Source organism: Oratosquilla oratoria, chromosome 4, assembly GCF_046742065.1.
Source record: "Oratosquilla oratoria isolate Oo_2021 chromosome 4, ASM4674206v1, whole genome shotgun sequence".
NCBI classification, from domain to species: Eukaryota; Metazoa; Arthropoda; class Malacostraca; order Stomatopoda; family Squillidae; genus Oratosquilla; species Oratosquilla oratoria.
The window spans coordinates 20,400,585-20,417,927 of record NC_134780.1 but is presented as its reverse complement, the minus strand read 5'-3'; the positions used below and the strand labels follow the sequence as shown (position 1 = coordinate 20,417,927).

General features: G+C 39.3%; 1 long non-coding RNA gene across 1 annotated transcript; it reads left to right on the top strand.

Annotated features, from left to right (window-relative positions):
* Nucleotides 1-2,138: 2,138 nt before the first annotated feature.
* Nucleotides 2,139-15,810, top strand: LOC143024642 (uncharacterized). The gene is made up of 3 exons (XR_012966293.1): nt 2,139-2,378; nt 2,486-2,901; nt 15,687-15,810. It is a non-coding gene; the product is annotated as an uncharacterized LOC143024642 (long non-coding RNA).
* The last annotated feature ends 1,533 nt before the right edge of the window (nt 15,811-17,343 follow it).

Below are 17,343 nucleotides of genomic sequence, written 5' to 3'. Positions count from 1 at the left end.
TCCCAGTTTCACCTTCATCCACATTATCCTTGAGGAAACCTCCTTCCACTCCACTACACGTTTACCTATCTCCTCACTTACTAGAATAGCCACCCCTTCCCTCCCTCGCCCTCTCTTCACTCCTGATAACCTCCCACTTACACTCCCAAACTTACACTCACCCTTCCCTTTCAACTTAGTTTCACTCAAAGCCAACACATCCATCTTTCTTCTCACAAACATACTACCTATCTCTTCCCTTTTACTCTCATCTGTACCACATCCACGCACATTAAAAGACCCTAACCTTAGGGTGCTGGCCCGAGGCCCTCCAGCACCCCTTATGCCTTTCCTTTTCTTTTTAGGAATCTACCCCTTGGGCATATGAATTTCTTTATTATTAGTCTTCATGGGTATCATATGTGGTAATATGGGCAAATGAAAGCTTAGGTTTTATTTCATAATTTTATTAATTCCAAAGAACACACATTTAAAACTTAACATAAAGTTTTATTTACCTCTAACTTGCAAAGATACAAGAGAACAGAGCACAGAAAATTAAAACCACCAACACATATCAAAGAGCAAGTCATGCGAAAGCAAGAAAACAAAACAACAACTTAACAAAAAACAAAAACAAAGCATAAATTAAATGATAACAGCATATCTATAATAAACGTAAAATGAATCATGCATGGTCACATATTTGAAAATTAATTATACACTTGTATAAACACCAGTCCAGAGAGCAGAAATTCATGCATTGTAAAAGAAATAATTGTGCAAATAAAATAATCATTATCAATAATAGAATGACACATAATAAAGCAAACCTATTCAATAAAAATAAAAAGCAAAAACGTGCATGGCTAAAACATTTACCAAAGCTTAACATGCCTTCATAAATAAAAACAGATAAAGTACTACATCTGTGATTGTGAAGAGAGTAGAGTCAATGAGGGAAAAAGAAAAGTAAAATGATCTACCTTACTTATCAGTGTTTTACATATAAGTAATTGCAAACAGTATATTTCAATGTTTTGGTTAATAAGAAAATATATGTTATCTCCTTATTTCCTTACAGGTTGGGGGGATGCAAATACAAGAAAAATGCTTTTGTGAGAAGTATGAAGTTTTAAAGAACATCTATACAGACTAGTAGATATTAACTTTGTAGGTAATGAGAAACAAAGAGAAAGTAAAGAAATATCAACACTACCATACTGAACTATGATTTTACTTACTCTTATTAGCATTTGAGGTAAGAGGGGTTGCAGAATAATTTTGAGGATCACCTTCCCAACTTTTTGTTTAGCAGCAATCTTCATCTATTCAATGATGAAATAACATTATAATGAGGCACTGATAGTGTCTTTTTAATTGGATTCAATATTTTGCAAGTACAATTAGTAAACACAATCATTCTTACTTAAGAAATAATATTATACTTTAATTTTCTTTTGTTTATGACTAGCATTATATTAAATATGAGTTTTCACCTACCAGTGTTGGATATGACTTCCTCTACTTCCTCTTCCACAGTATCTGCAAATACAGTTTTGTCTGACATCTCACCTGCAAAAAATGAAAAAAAATATATCCCTTTCCTAAATGCACTATGGTAGTATTTGTTGATGTTAGCAAAACAGCAATATGATAGTAATGATTCTCAATTATAAAATGCATAGTTTCATACTTTAAAGAAAGGGAAATAGCAAATTTATTCTTTACCAGAACAGGACAAGACTTCTCCAACTTGCTCCAAAACATGTCTTGCTTGTGATGTATCTGCTGTAATTTCAATGGCAAAACATTAAAAACTAATAAAAAATCTTGTAAATAATATATAGTACTCTTGTAAATAAATTATTTTAAAAATTACTGAGAGGACTCAATTCCCAATGATTGTAAGTTGGAGTTAGGGGACTTTGATTGAGGTAAATGCTGTCCTCTTGGTAACTTTTACCTAAAGTATCCATTTTTTCCAAGTGCACATGTTGGTAGCAGAAAAACATACTTGATTTTGATAATAAATAATATGACTTTAATAGGAAATAAATATGTGGAATAAAGAATTTGTGGATATACCTACCATTTACTGATTGTTGAGCTGATGAGGAAAAATGCAATGCTGTAGATGTTCTCAAAGTACCTGTTAATTGGTGAATTTATGTAATTATACTGCATATACCAATGTCAGCGCCAGACAATCTACATGATCTACATTATATGCCAATCAGCAGCATTTTCTTTAATACTTTTGCATCTTTCACATTAACAGCTCATTATGAAGAAATATTTGTGAAATGTGAAATACTCTAATTAGAATATGTCCTACAGGTTGATGGGGGCTACATCTCCAATACCCCCATGACACATTGCATCCAACTCACATTCATGTAAGAGAGCATGTGGAATAAATCTAAAACTGAGTTATAACTTCATTCATATATGTTTATTAAATACTACTTAGTAATTTTATAAGAGATGACTTTATCTTCCTTAGACTACGTCCAAAACTCCAGCAATCTCTCTCTACCTGAGAGGAGTGTTGATGGGTGTATGCCATCCCCCAGCACCTACCAGAACAATTTCTATTCTTATCACATTATCACATTTATGCCAAGAGTGTGAAACAGGTCTATAAAGCATCTATATAACTGTGGACTCAATTGTGGTACTAATATCTGTTGTTGCAATTTGACATATGTTGCTTACTTTTTTATGATTTACAGGCCATCTCTTATAGAATTATGCAATGCTTATAAATGGTCAGTACTAACCAAAGTTCTCATCCAATGAACTTGACAAGATTTCCATTTCAATTTGCTGGTGATGCAAAGTACTTGCAGTATCCAAATAATATATGTGATGTTTTGTACTGTTATAAACAGATAATGTATGTAAGGTATCTATGCTCGGGTCTCACTAATTACAGATAAAACCGAGAAAATACAAAAAAGGACGGGTTTTGCTCAAATGCACACTTCTATATATGTATGGTTGCATTATTTGAACTATTTTCTTTAGTGTGTGATTTCCATGTAATATGATCAAAGAGAACTTTTTTTTTTTTTTTTTTATTTAACTTATTACGCATTAGCGTCATACAGTGGGGGAGGTTTTCATAATGAATGTAGGAAGGCAACTGGTATGCACATGCTTACACACGTACACATACACTTATATACACATACAAATGCATGGGTTGCAGGTAACATATACGACACTGGGTATTGTACATTCATTCAAAGGGGAATAAGACTGAGATGTCACGCAGGGCATCAGGTATTATGAGAACCCACCAAAGCGGGGGTAACGGACAAGTATTTCATCTAATCTATTTTGTGATAAGAGATGACGACAGATTGCATCTAATGGTAGTCCCTGGGGTATTAGATGTTTTACAGTGGGGCACGCTAGGCAGTAGTGCTCGATGGTGTTGGCTAGTGGAGCGTGGCATAGGCGACATTCTGTGAATACAGGCTCGCCCTCCACCCCCGGCGACCTGCCACGGTGGACGGTAGCCTAGTCGCAGTCGGGCTGAGACAACATTGTGGCGACGAACCATAAGTCCCTTGCGGCGGTTACTTGTATTTGTGGCGGCATACGGATTCGTAGTGGGTGATGGTGACACTGAAGGGTCTCTCGGTGTCCCGTCGACGTTGCTCAGGCAGAAGTGCAGCGGAGCGGACCCTGTTGAGGTAAACATAGCAGGGAGAGAGGTCGTCCATCACCACGACGGGGGAGTCGGCAGGCTTCTTTTGCTAGGCGGGTCTACTTTGGTGTTGTGGTGCAAACCTACATGAGATGGAATCCAAATAAATTCAATGCAGAGTTTACGGATAGTTAGTAGGGATAGAAAAGGAAAGGATTTGTTGTACAACAGAATTGGAGAGTGGGATGAATAGCGGTGAGGGATTGCAGAGCAGGCTAATAGTCAAATATAATGACAGCATTCAATCCACTTTGGAAAACGAGACTGATAGCATCTAAGATGGCGTATAGTTCACACAATGTGGAGCTGGAGTGATCTCTGAGTCGACGGCCGACCCAGCCCTCAGGAGGCGGCGGTAGGTCAGGTGAGTAGACTGCTCCTCCAGCTGCACCATCCGATTGTAGTGACCCGTCAGTGTAGAGGCGATGCGGAGCAGTGATGGAGGATGTTACCTGGGTAACATGTTCCAAGGCTAGCTGTAGTTGTAGAAGAGGTGGGTCACATTTTGCTGTAGGAGTGAAGCTAACCACAGGCGATGGTAGCGTCCACGGGGGAGGGCCTGGGGGTATGTCAGCTACTGGTACTTGTAAATCTAGGCTGCGAATGAAGGAGGAGATAGACTTTATAAGACGGGGGACGGGCGGAGCGGAGCGGAGCGGGGCCGAGACAATTTCTGACCAGTGCTGTGAAGTGCGGTGAGATGTGGGGAAAGTGTATACACTTAACTGTGAGGCAGGTGACATTAGAATAAATCCTCTCAACTAGGGATGGAAGCCGTAATTCCCGTTGCATGTTGACAATTCTGGTAGTCATTGGGCAACCGAGAATGATTCTCATGGCTTTATTCTGAAAAATCTCCAGTGGCTCTAAAGCATATCGAGGAAGTTGAATTAAGGCAGGGGAGAGGTAATCAACAACAGAGCGTATAAAAGTAATATAGACAGTTCTGGCCACGGGGATGGAGATACCGGAAGAGTTGTTGGTGAGCCACTGGAGAGGCCGGAGCCGACGTTGTAGACGATCTAGCAATTCACGAATTACGGTATGGGATTGACGCCGGGCAGAAAGAGTTTCCGAGATTCGTACTGGTGCACCAAGGTAGCAGTACTGGGAGCTTAGTGGGATGATGCAGTCTCCAATCATGAACTCTGGCAGCGTGGCAGGAGGGCGGTAGGAGAAAATTCTGCTCTTCTGTGGGGAAGCAACAAGGCCACAGTTTAGCAGAAGCTTGGGAGAGAGAAGTAAGAAAGAGTTGTAGGTGTGTTGGGGAGGTAGTGTGAATACATAGGGTTCATCTGCATAGCATGTAATTGTGACCTCAGGAATAGTGGGCAAAGACGTGAGGAGACGATGCATAAGTATATTAAAGAGAAATGGGACTTAGTACCCCCTCCTTGAGGAGTGCCGAGATGAAAAATCCCGTGAGGAGCTGTAGGCACCACTAAAGAAGACACGGGAGGTTCGGTTACTGAGGTAGCCCTTAATCCATCGTAGTAATTTACCCTTAATTCCAAAGTCAATTAATTGATCTAAAATAACGTCTCGGTTTGCTATATCAAATGCACTTTTTAGATCTATAAATGCCACAACACTGTCACGGGGAGAGGCGAGAATATAAGTCGACGAGGCAGTGATGGGTGCTACGTTGGGGTAGAAAGCCGAAGAGACGTGGAGAAAGGCGATCTTGTAGTTGGTACATCAGTCGGGTGAGCAAGATTCTTTCCATTACTTTGCAGAAGCAGGATGTAAGGGAGATGGGCCTGAAATTTGCTGTACCGGGCTTGGGTATGGGGATTATTGTACTCGTGGTCCAGGCATGTGGGATATATCCATCTCGTAGACACATATTGTAGAGGCGAAGGAGGGGGTTACCGGGTACACGGTGCAGTAATCGTAGCACATTGTAGGTAATGCCATCATCCCCAGGGGAACGTGGCTTTACCTCTCAAGAGAGCACGTCGTAGTTCATTCTTCAGTGATTGGTATATTTTCTTCATCATCCTCTTGCAGCAGAGCATGTACTAAGCGGAGTCCACGAGCAAAAGCACCGGAGGAGGAGGGCATCCTGGACGGGGGTAGGTAGGTTGGCAGGATTGGACTGGTTTTGACCACGTGACGATGAGCTGTTCGGCAAATACGGTGGGGGAATGATGGCGGGCAGTAGCAGGAGTCTTCTTAATTACCCTGCGAATAAGGTGCCACATGGAGGCTACACTAGTTTGGTGATTAATTCTGTCCGTGAATCTCTTCCAGGAGTCAGTACTTACACATTCTAGGAGGGTTGTCAAATCGTCTCTGGATTGCTGGTAACGATGAAGTAGTTCAGGAGATGGGTTAGTTTGGAACATGAGTCCAACGCGCTCCGCTTCTTTCTGTGCGTCCTGAAGTCGGGTGTCTAGGTACCACGAGTGAGGAGGAGGGCGACGTTGGAGGTGGGGTCGTGATACGTAAAGCCTGTAAAAGTCGTGGGTGGCGGAGACAAGGCTATTGTATAACTGGTCGGGGGAGGAACAGTCTAAGGTAGGTAGTATGCAGGTCATGTATGAAATGTACGTCGGGCAGTATTTGGGGGGGTATGGTGAGGCGTAGGCGTGTGATAGGGGGTGTAGGTATCGTAGGAAGAGAATAGTGGAAGAGAAGAGCAATATGGTCTGAGAATAATGCAGGTACTGAGGAGCACTGGATGCGGGATGATACCAAGCCAGAGGTGAGGACGTGGTCCAGGGTGCCTCCCCGGGAGTGTGTGGCGCCACCTGTGTCCCAGCGGGTCAGATGATGTTGTCGGATGAAGGATAGTAGGTGAACACCAGGGCGGTTAGTGGTGCCAGGACGATCTCCCAATGCAGGATGTCGAGCATTGAAATCCCCTGCGTATATTATACCTTTGATCGTAGGTGGTGGAAGAGTGGTTGGACGAAGACGTGCGGGAGCAGAGTAGATATTGCAGAGCTGTAGGATTCCGCCCCCAATTTCTAACTCGAATAGTTTGGAATGTTACGTCAGGGTCTGTAGAGGAGCGCAGAAGACGGTGTATCAGTGTATTGTGTATGTATGTTAGAAGACCGTTTCGTATCGTATGAATATAGGGGATATATCCGGGAAGGGAGGGTGCCTGTGGTGCAGTGTTGGGCCGGTTTGGAAACGCCTCCTGTAGAAAAATGACACAAGGGTGATGTGTCTGTACATATCCTTCAATTGTGTGTACTTTTTGTGGTTGGTGATACCATTGATGTTCCATGAAAGGAGGTCTAGGTGAATGTTAGTTACGAACGTTGCGTTTTGCTAGTAGGAGACCGGAGTGTGGAGGTGGGTGGGCGAGTCGAGGAAGACTGGCTAGTACTGGGGTGTAACTTAGGGAGTTTGTCGAGACGAGTTGCAATGGATTTCCATTCTCTCGGCGAGCAGGGAGATGGAGGAGACGAGGGTTTGTTGGGATTCCGCCAGTGTGGAGAGTCTGGTGGCAGTAGTAGTTTGGCCTGAGACAAGGCTGTCAATCCTGGTGTCAATGGAGGCGAAGCGGTCCTCGAGTGCTGCACATCGCGCCTGAAGGGCTGCAACGGCCTTACGGAGGGCAGCGTCTTGCTGAGGGGGGGTGGGAGCAGAGAGAACAGTCCGGGCGGGAGGGGCTGAGGTGGGGCCCTTGGTCTGGGTCTGGCGCCGAGTACAGCCGTGCCAGACGTTGCCACCGGGCTGAAGACCTCGGGGGGCACTTCCATTGTGATGGGTTCGGTTGTGGTGGAGGTTCAGAGGTGGAAGTAGTCGCAGATGGGGGCGGGGGCGCACTTCGGACGGGACATTCTCTGGATTCATGGGCGGCGGCACACCAGGCACACTTAGGGGAGGCGGAGCAGTACCTGGATATGTGACCGATACCCCAACACCTGTAGCACCAGGGTCGGTCGTCACGGAGTCTTTGGACTTGACACGGGGGGGAGGAGAGGGAGGAAGTCAAAGGTAATGGTGTCGGGGGGTGTTTCGGGGAGGCTCCACACAATAACAATGCGGTTGATGGGGGTACCGTTCTGCATGAAGCGCCTGGCTGAGTGTACTCCTGGGAGCTGTAGGGCAAGCTTGTGATCCACGTCAACGGGATAGCGAGTGAGCAGGTATTGGGGGTACTTACGTGGTCTTTCGGGGGAGTCTTGAGGGAGAAGAGGCAGTGACATAAATTCATTTGTAGTAACTCGGTCCAGGATGTCTGTGCGTTGTCTTGATATGTAGATGAATCGAGAGGTGAGTGCAGCCATCTTAACCTCGGCCGTATCCCGTTGCAGGTGGAAAGTCTTGGTGATAGTTGACAGCCAGCGGAGTTTAACTTCTGTGGTGGGGTTCCCGCTAATGGCCAACTTAATATACTTGTCTCGGGGAGCAAATGCTGGAAGGGCGGGTGAGGGTCGGGTGGGGGCAACGGGAGTAGCACTGTGATTAGGCAGGGTAGGGCGAATAGGAGCCTTATTACACTCACTTGAGGTTCCCTTGATCGTCTTGGCAGCAGGCGGTTGACATTCTCCTGCGGGGAAGGTAGAGGTGTCGTCGGCCCGCCGTTTGGTACTGGGAGCGCTGTAGACTGATGGGTATCATGCTGGGTGGTTGTTGGAGGGTGATGGGGAGTGGAGGTAGGACGAGGCAGGTCGGGCCAGTGGTTAACACTAATGTCGTCATCAGTGTCGGAAATCATTAAGTCCTGCTCTAAGCTGGACGCCGCTTCCGACCCCGAGTATTCCATCGAGGAAGGGAGGGCCTTGATAAGAAGGTAGGCTGATTTACTAGCGCGCAGTAGTTTGTAGCACTGTAACACAACTTGAGACAGCCGGTACGAGTCGTTAACGACGAGCACTGGATTCAAGTAGTTGACGGCGATAGTTTCGCACCTTCAGGTGTAGGTCCGTTCTCGACGAGAGCCAAGCACGGAGTGAAAAAAAGAGAACTTACGTTTTTATCATCTGCAATTTTACCGACCCCGGCTACGACTCGTCCAGCCCGCCGTCTATGATTACTGGTGGTATGGATCAAACTACACTTTTTAAGTTTCTTATTGTTGTGTTATTAGTGTAATAGACTACATATAGTTGAATTATTTAAACTCTTTTCTTTAAAATGTGTGATTTTCATGTAATTTCACCAAAGAGAAGTTATGTTTTAGCCTCTGCAGTATGACCGACCACAGCTACATATACCGTAACAAATTAGCATATGGTTGCATTATTTGAACTATTTTCTTTAAAAGGTGTGATTTTCATGTAATTTGATCAAAGAGAAGTAACGTTTTTATCCTCTGCAAAATTACCGACCCCAGCTACGATTCGTGGTTACCGCTAGCCTGCCATCTATGTTCTGCGAATGCAGATCATCACTGAGCGTCAGAGTTGCCAGATTGGCGTTTTTAATGCCAAATTTTGTATTTTTGGAATGTTTTTACTGTGTTTGGCAGGAAAATTTGTTGGGTGGCATTTGTGAGAATTTGGCATTTTGGGGGGGGGGGCGTTTTTAAATACCCGGTCGTGATTAGAGATCACTCTTTTACTTGTATCAAGAATTAAATGATGATGTATATGAATGATATAAATTTATCTTGGTTATGTGGGAAATGTAAAGATTTTGTGCCTAGCCAAAGGATGTTTCAGCTCTTCTTTAGTGAAAATATGTAATAACGCAGTAGTGCACCAAACATTTCTAAATCTGATGATGCTTTTGATTATATTTAGACACAATAGAAAAGTCACAAATGTATTTTCTATTTATGTCTCTAGGAGGTTGTTTAATAAACTGGTTTAATTTATTGTAGAGGATACCAAAAAGTTTACTTAGGAACTTAAACGTAATGTATGGAGTAATACATTTTATTTTAGTTATTGGTATTTTTTCTTTCTCACATAATACGGAGTATAATATATTTTATTTTGGAAGTTCATATCTTTCTTTCCTTTTCACACAGTCTTGAAGTAGATTTATTTCAGAGGATGGTGGTTTATTACAGTACCACTAGAATTAAATGATGATGTACATGAATGATATAAATTGATCTTGGTCATATCATGTGACATTGTTTTACATTGGCTAGTCAACAGTAGAAAAATATTTTATATTGTAATTGTAGTTATACACATTATCTTTAACTACTTGATCTTGGTTATATCATGTGGTATTGTATTATATTGGCTAGTCAACCGTAAAAAATAGTTTTCATATTGTAATTGTAGTTATATACATTATTTTTAACTACACATGTAAAACCAAAATACAAAAAAAATCTTAGAAAATGTAATGGTTGGCGTTTTGGGGCATGTTTTAAAAACATTTTTGCAGCATTTTGTCAGAATTTGGCATTTTTCCTGGTAGAAAACCTGGCAACCCTGCTAAGCGTGGTTGATGAAGTTGGCCAAAAACATAATACTTTTAGAATTTCTTGTGAGGTTCGAACATGTGGGGCATATTTGCATACTAACTTGAATAAAGGTAGAGTGAACATTTTTATTTTAAAAACTGTTGTTGTTTATTTCTTTACAATACAAAGATTACATAAATATTGCATACAATTAAATACAAAATTTTCATTAAATTTTATTTAAGATACGCTATACAAAATTTATAAGCTATGAAATATGATATTGCGTACATTGTATTACGCAAAGTAGACCACTTGAAAAAAGAAACTAACGAAGCAGAGCGCTTTCGTATATTACATATTCAATGCAAAGAGGACATAGTTGAATAGAAATACATATTTTATATATACATAAAAAAGGAATACAAAAACTCCATTAAATATTGACGTCAACTTCGCCGTGTTCCATCATGCCAACCAAGAAGACCACAGAATGGACTGGGATAACGCACCAATTATATTCAAATCCCATTGTAGCTTTCAAAGTGGTACCATCGCAAATGCCAAGATATTCCGCAAACTACGTTCCAAGAACTCGGTGAGATGTCCCTTGGGTACTGGTGCAACTCTTGCGTAACGAACGGGTGCTTCGAGGATAAACTGTTGCTTTTTTATATAACCATAGTAGTTTGTTGCAGGAAGCGCAAAAAGGGAACAAATATTTTTGCGTAATACACCAAGTACATCAACACCTATAACCTTAGGCAAGTTTGAAGCTCATCTGGAACCTGATACGAATGCCGTTGCAGTCCTCGACAAGTGTGGTGGTGTGAAGAACCGAACGATTCATGTAACTGGGGATGGAATTGCCAGTTCAACTCTTTTTCGGTAGCACTGTGCGGGAATTAGCACCTAGCCACGAATTTACGAGTGCGGACAACAATCAAGGCAAGAACGACTCTACGTGGGATGTTCTGTGGGTATCCAGACATTTGGGCACAGGACATTTAGGCACAAGACATTTGGGCATACGACATTTGGTCACAAACTACTGGGTGCGACATTTGGGCACAGCATAATTCGTGCTGTATATTACGATCTCAAACCAAGAAAAAATAATAAAAGATGATTCTTTTGAACAGCAGGCATGAAAATGTTAAATTAGGCATAATTTATATTAGTTGGGTTTTACTATGTCACGTGACGAATACAAAAAGATGATAAATTACTTAGTTTCCTGCCATCAACTTTCAGACATGCATTGTTTCTGATTCTCTATGAATAAGGAAAAAAAACCTGAAAAATATATAATGATGAAATAAAAATAATCCAAATAACTAAAATGTTACAAAAATGTTATGTGTAAGCAAAGAATCAATGATTTTATACGAATATAAATTTATTTTTGGATAGTTTCACATAACCAAGACAAAGAGCAATGAAGGACTATCAGTGTTACAATTATAAAGGGCACACAGAAGGGTTTCACCCGAACTTTATGTTTTTGCATAGGTGTGTGTAGGGACTTCATCTAGTAATTGGTTGAATGATCGAAAACAGAGAGTTGTTTTAAATGGAAAAACTTCTAGACGGAAAAATATTACAAGTGGAGTTCCTCAGGGTTCCGTTCTTGGGCCACTTTTATTCATAGTATATATAAATGATATAGACAATGGACTACTGTTTCCAAATTTGCTGATGATACAAAACTGTGCGGAATGGCAAATGATCACTTAAACCAATTAGATATTCAAGAAGATTTAGATGAATTACAGCAATGGTCTGAAAAATGGCTAATGAACACAAGTAAATGCAAGGTAATGCACATAGGTAAAAATAACAGTAAGTACGATTACAAGTTATCTGGAAATTCGTTAACAAAAGTGGATAGTGAAAAAGATCTCGGCGTAATTATCAGTAACGATCTCAAATCAACCAAGCAGCGTATTTCAGCCTCTGAGAAAGCAAATAAGATTCTAGGACTGATTGCGCGATCTTTTGACTTCAAAAATCCATCACTCATTAACAAGCTATATAAATCGTTAGTTCGTCCACATTTGGAATATGCTGTTTCCGTATGGTCACTGATTCTCATTAAAGACATTGACAGACTGGAAAAAGTACAACGGCGAGCCACAAAACTGATTTTAAAAAAATCTGTTTTCCCTAAAAAAAAAGGGTAAACTCAGAGGTGACTTGACACAGGCCTTTGAAATTCTAAAGGGAATTGACAACATCATAAGTGGCAGAATTTTTACATTGAATGAGAATCAGACAAGAAACAATGGTCTCAAACTGTCCGGAAATAGATTCAATTTGGAAGTAGGTAGAAACAACTTTGCCGTGTAATTAATGAGTGGAATAAACTTCCTGCAAAGGTAGTGCAATGTAGTTCAGTTCGAAGCTTTAAGAATCATTTAGATAAACACCTAAGCAAGATGCTGTAATGATTATGATTTATTTTATATTATTTGTTTTTGTTTTGTCATCATTTGTCTGTTTGATTTTCATTTATCATTAGTTATATGTTAATTTATTATCATTTACTATTTACCTGTTTATTATTTAACTATACCTATGCATTTATTTATGTATTTTATTTTTTATTTACATTATTATAGTTTTTATTTATTAATTTATTATTATTATGATTTTTTCGCACCCGACCTAGATATGGACCAAAAGGTCTCCTGTCGGCATGCTCCGCCTTTGTAATCTCGCAACAATTATCGAACACGAGGCCCGAGTGCGCCTAAACGCGTGAGACCGGGACATAATCCTGCCAGAGCGAGATTTCTCAAGAAGGGGGAAGTCTCGGGTAGCAGTACTTTCGGTAATTGCGGTGTGGTTAGCACGTCAATCAGAGATAGGGACTAGGGTAAATGACAGGGCGTAATTGATGTGATGAGCAATCGAGCGTGAATGTTCTCCATTCAGAATCTATCATATCTCTGCGGATAAAAACGTAACTTCTCTTTGATCATATTATATGGAAATTACACCTTTTAAAGAAAATAATTCAACTATATGCAGTCTATTACACTAAAAACACAATAGTGTTTCTAAATAGAGTGAAGTTTGATCCATACCACCCAGGCACGGATCCAGGATTGTTATGGGGGGGGGGGGCGATAAGCGATACTTGAAACACGCCGAGAAACACCCCCAAGAATATAACAAATCTTAAATTCAAACTTGCCCAAGGTTATAGGTGTTGATGTACTTGGTGTATTACGCAAAAATATTTGTTCCCTTTTTGCGCTTCCTGCAACAAACTACTATGGTTATACAAAAAACAACAGTTTATCCTCGAAGCACCCGTTCGTTACGCAAGAGTTGTACCAGTACCCAAGGGACATCTCACCGAGTTCTTGGAACGTAGTTTGCGGAATATCTTGGCATTTGCGATGGTACCACTTTGAAAGCTACAATGGGATTTGAATATAACTGGTGCGTTATCCCAGTCCATTCTGTGGTCTTCTTGGTTGGCATGATGGAACACGGCGAAGTTGACGTCAATATTTAATGGAGTTTTTGTATTCCTTTTTCATGTATATACAAAATATGTATTTCTATTCAACTATGTACTTTTTGCATTGAATATGTAATATACGAAAGCGCTCTGCTTCGTTAGTTTCTTTTTTCAAGTGGTCTACTTTGCATAATACCATGTATGCAATGTCATATTTCATAGCATATAAATTTTGTATAGCGCATTTCAAATAAAATTTAATGATTTTTTTTATTTAATTGCATGGAATATTAAGCAACCTTTGTATTATAAAGAAATAAACAACAATAGTTTTTAAAATAAAAAAATCACTCTACATTTATTCAAGTTAGTATGCAAATATGCCCCACATGTTCGAACCTCACAAGAAATTCTAAAAGTATTATGTTTTTGGCCAATTCCATCAACCACGCTTAGCAGGGTTGCCAGGTTTTCTACCAGGAAAAATGCCAACTTCTGACAAAATGCTGCCAAAAACTGCCAAATTGTTTTTAAAACATGCCCCAAAATGCCAACCATTACATTTTCTAAGATTTTTTTTTTTTTTTGCATTTTGGTTTTACATGTGTAGTTAAAAATAATGTGTATAACTACAATTACAACATGAAAACTATTTTTTACGGTTGACTAGCCAATATTAAACAATACCACATGATATAACCAAGATCAAGTAGTTAAAAATAATGTGTATAACTACAATTACAATATAAAAATAATTTTTACTGTTGACTAGCCAATATAAAACAATGTCACATGATATGACCAAGATCAATATATATCACTCATGTACACCATCATTTAATTCTAGTGGTACTGTAATAAACCACCATCCTCTGAAATAAATCTACTTTCAAGACTGTGTGTGAAAAGGAAAGAAAGATATGAACTTCCAAAATAAAATATATCATACTCCGTATTATGTGAGAAAGAAAAAATACCAATAACTAAAATAAAATGTATTACTCCATACATTACGTTTAAGTTCCTAAGTAAACTTTTTAGTACCCTCTACAATAAATTAAACCATTTTATTAAACAACCTCCTAGAGACTCTGACATACATGAATAAAAAATACATGTGACTTTTCTATTGTGTCTAAATATAATCAAAAGCATCATCAGATTTAGAAATGTTTGATGCACTACTCCGTTCTTACATATTTTCACTAAAGAAGAGCTGAAACATCCTTTGGCTAGGCACAAAATCTTTGCAACATTTCCCGCATGATATAACCAAGATAAATTTATATCATTCATATACATCATCATTTAATTCTTGATATAAGTAAAAGTGATCTCTAATCACGACCGGGTATTTAAAAACGCCCCCCAAAAATGCCAAATTCCCAAAAATGTCACCCAACAAATTTTCCTGCCAAACACAGTAAAAACATTCCAAAAATACAAAATTTGGCATTGAAAACGCCAATCTGGCAACTCTGACGCTCAGTGATGATCTGCATTCGCAGAACATAGATGGCAGGCTAGCGGTAACCACGAATCGTAGCTGGGGTCGGTAATTTTGCAGAGGATAAAAACGTTACTTCTCTTTGATCAAATTACATGAAAATCACACCTTTAAGAAAATAGGGTCAATTTATATAATGACACAGCAGCACAAGTTGATATATGTCCCATGTGTTCCTAGTGATAAATGTGGTGATATGTGCGATGGTGTACTTCATTTCCGTCGCAAGTGCGTAGTTCTTTAGATATAAAATATGAAAGATATGGAACTTGGGTTGCTTACCTCTCTTACCAGAACGATCTGAGGGGGAAGTGTGGGAAAACGGAGTTCCGAAGGATATGAATTACACCATCGTTCATATCACAACATTGTTCACAGGAATAGATGAGCCAGGTAATCGGTTGTATTTTTGTGTGAATCCATAAATTGTCCGAAAATAGTTCAAATAATGCAACCATATGCTAATTTGTTACGGTATATGTAGCTGTGGTCGGTCATACTGCAGAGACTAAAACATAACTTCTCTTTGGTGAAATTACATGAAAATCACACATTTTAAAGAAAAAAGTTTAAATAATTCAGCTATATGCAACCATACATATATAGAAGTGTGCATTTGAGCAAAACCCGTCCTTTTTTGTATTTTCTCGGTTTTCTCGGCAATTAGTGACACCGCTATGCTCAGAATTTAGTTTGTAATTTCAAGTTGAAATATGTTTTGTGCAAATACAAAAATTAGCTAATGGCAATGAAAGAATATTCTAAATAATGTTCAACTTTAAAGTAATACAAAAATATATAATATATAGAGACAAGCAATGTTTTGTTTCGAATGCAATGTGCTAATAAAATAAAGTAATTTCAATTAATCTCAGAACTGTGCTATACTATTTTCACATTGATCAAGCACTTACCTGCATCCATACTGGTTATTTCTGGCTCATCTGGGTGTGCTGGATCTGATAGATAACAGAATACATAATGGAAATCATTACTTCTTACCAAACAATGTTAATTATTGTAATCTTATGATAAAATGTATATATAAAACTGCATTGACTCACCAGGCAAATTTTGATCTGGGTATGCATTGGGGCACAAACGGGTTGATGATGCATATTGCCGTTGAGAAAAATGATGGCTACATATCCTTTGACTTTATTTAATTGTGTAGGTGTTTTCTTCCTTAATATTGATATACCGGTTACTTGTATCCACTTTGAACATCTATCAAAAAGAAGAGAATGTTTATTTACATTTTTACTTAATAAATAAAATGACACTTATATGTCTATAATACTTAATGTTGGCAGTATAATATACACTTACCTTTGTGGTTCTTTAGGAAACCGATGGTACATGAATTCAGGATGAGAACTTTTGGACCGTTTGAACTAACCATGTTCCAAGTGACAGATGGCTGAAATGTAAACATGCAGACGATTCAAATAGCCCGCTAATTCTTTCCGAATGAAGCACAGCGATCTCTAGCGTTGATTGAAGTAACTAAACTCATGAGTAATCAGTTAGGCTATTTATACGCTTTTCCGTCCCTTCCAGTCTTTCGTATATAGTCTTTGGTTTTGGCATCCGTTTTCGTCAGCCATTTTCACCCAAAGACTATATAGGACTATATAGGAAAGACGGGAAAGCTCACGGAGAGCCGCATCGTCCACATACATTTTACTGTGCGGCTCTCTCAATAGATGGCGTGTACGCCAATCATCAGTTTTAACTGCATCGTCCGTTTGTTTACAATTAAGCGGGACATTCAATCATGGAGTGTGGGCGGAACTATCACCCATGTGTGGTGTGCAAAAAGAAAAAATGCCTTTCCCCATCTAATACTTCAAGTTTTTCCTAAAGATAGAGAAAGGTAAAAGATTCAACATACACAATACATGGAAACTTTAACAGAAAATGGAGGAATAAAATAGAACATAGTTAAAATCTTCTTTATCTTTATGTCGGACTCAGTGCAGTGTCACTTAGCTTGGAAATGAAAATTATAGATGAATACCTTACAAATATCTAGAAATATGAATTGATCATGTCAAATTCATACCATATCTTTATGGCAGTCCCAGGCAGGCACAGCAACTTTGATATAGTTATGTCATATTCTTAGCTTATGTGGTAAAGTTATAAACTTTTACCTTAATTTTGAATAAATGGCCAAATACACAGCAAAAAAAAGTTGAATCGCATGTATGTTTTTTTTTTTTTTTTTGTAGGTTGTGACTGCTTCTTAAAGTTCTTTGGTAGTTTTAAAATTTAACGGTTTTTGTTGAATGATTTCTCTGTGTTATGCTTGTTCTTTTACGGTCTCAATAAACGTCGAC